Below are 2437 nucleotides of genomic sequence, written 5' to 3' on the forward strand. Positions count from 1 at the left end.
GGAGGGCGGGAGGTGTCGGTAAGGGCCATAATAATCATATACATTGTATATTGACAAAATAAAAATTAAAAAAAAATAAAATAAAATTCTGATGACAGAAAAATAGGGACTCTTGAATCCTTTTACATTTTAAAGAGATGGCTCCCAGGCCTTTAAGAGAAACATTCCTGGGTTGTCACACTACTTTATTCAGTCTTTAGAAAGATTTACATGCATATTAAAGAGACAGAGAGAGGATTTATAAGCACTACGTTTTTTATTTTTATTTATTTTCTTTTTTTTCTTCTTGAAACAATTGATGATACGGATTTGTGGAGTATAGTGTTGAATATCAATACCTATGTACAATATGTGATGACCAAATCAGCATAAATAGTATATTCATCATTGCAAAATGTAATCATTCTTTGTGACCCTTTACCAATTTCACGCTGACCTCTACCTTCCCACCCTCTAGTAACCACAGTTCTGTTCTCTCCTTTTAAAAATTCAACATATTATTGTGACCATTGTATCTTTTGCTTTTATTTATTTGTTTATTTTATAGCTCCCACTTATGAGTGAGGACATGTGGTATTTCTCTTTCTATGCCTGGCTTATTTCACTTAACATAATTTTGTTCGAGCTCATCCATGTTGCTGCGAATGGAAGAATTACATTCTTTTTTTACTGCAGATTAGTATTCCATCTTGTATATATACCAAATTTTTTAATCCAGTCGTCCATCGATGGATATTTAGGTTGGTTCCATATCTTGGCTGTTGTAAATAGAGCTGCAATACACACAAGAGTACAGGTATCCCTTTGACATGATGATTTCCATTCTTTTGAGTACATACCTGACAGTGGGACTGCAGGATCATATGGGAATTTTATCTGTAGTTGTTTGAGAAACCTCCATACTGTTTTCCATAATGGCGGCACTTATTTACAGTCCCACCAATAGTGTAGGAGGGTAAGGAAACACTAGATTAAAAAAAAAAATGTTCTAAGAAAGGACAGTATTGGGTTCAAACCCTACACCTTGGTTGTCATCAGCACCACACTCTAACCAACTGAGCTAATTTAAGTATAATTCTAATAGAGTTTATCATGAGGAGTAAACATTTCAAAAGCATCTTCCTTTTTTTTTTTTTCTTTTTGTCTGTTTTGTGACCTGGTAAGGGGATCGCAACCCTTGGCTTGGTGTTGTCTGCACTGCGCTCAGCCAATAAGCGCACCGGCCATCCCTACATAGGATCCGAACCCGCGGTGGGAGCGCTCCTGCGCTCCCAGCACCGCACTCTCCCAAGTGAGCCACGGGGTCGGCCCAAAGCATCTTCTGATTGAACAAACTGATAAACTACATGTGATGTTAGCATTTTTGTAATTAGGAACAATAGGCCAAATAAGTATTATCATATGGATTTGAATGTTAAAATGGTCTCTCTCTTGTTTTAATATTCCCAAGATGATGAGTATTTAGATTTTATATACAGAACTCGTATGCGTCGGTAGATCTTGAGATAGAGAATTAAAGTACTAAATCCATAGAGAGAAAATTTACAGCAATGATTTGAGGGAAGGTTTAGTGTTTATTTCACCTTGTGAACAGAGCCCAGTGACAAAGAGTTATTTTTAATTTTTAAAATTTCCTTCAGGATTATTGATGAAATTAAAAATATATGTGCTTCATTACTTTAATGATAGCATGAGGGATAAAGTACTGAGAGACTGTTGCAAAACAGAGGTTAGGATACACAATCTAAATGGAATTGAACAATATTTATTTCATGGCTGCCAAAGATAATGCTTACAATTTCATAAATTTAGAGAGTGTTGTCTACATTTATTCTACAACCTTGTATTATTTCCTTGGAGAAGTTGCAAGCCTCATACTTGGCTATACCACAGTAAGTACACAGAGCTCGTCTGATATAGATAATCTACATGCTTAGATAGTTTACACTCCTGAAAAAAAAGATGCTGCAGTAAAAATGGTGTCAATCTGTTTCTCATACAAAAAGAAGATGAAGTAAAGGTATAATGCCAAAGTTATTATACATATATAATTTAATGCCCTATAAATGAAAACCTATATAAAGATCTTTTAATTATATTTAAAGTTAAGAAACAGCAACACAGTAACAATCAACAGTCACATACAGACCTTGTCTATTTATATCTGTATTTGTCTGCAGATATTGATATTAAAATGGTATCCTCTTCATTATTCCTATTTTCATTTCACTATACAAAATGTAAAGTAATAAAAGCCCACTTAAATTATGAATTTCAGAAAGGCTTTATCATTTATAGTTTCACTGGCACCTTTGAAAAAACAACCTTCTACAAAACTTTGGGATACATGGCAATTTTTGAAATAAGAAAGAGACCGTTTTGCTGCTTTCTTTTACTTCCTATCATTTTGTTTTATAGTTTAAAAAATCCTGTGACT

This window comes from Galeopterus variegatus, unplaced genomic scaffold (assembly GCF_000696425.1).
Source record: "Galeopterus variegatus unplaced genomic scaffold, G_variegatus-3.0.2 Scaffold3675, whole genome shotgun sequence".
NCBI classification, from domain to species: domain Eukaryota; kingdom Metazoa; phylum Chordata; class Mammalia; order Dermoptera; family Cynocephalidae; genus Galeopterus; species Galeopterus variegatus.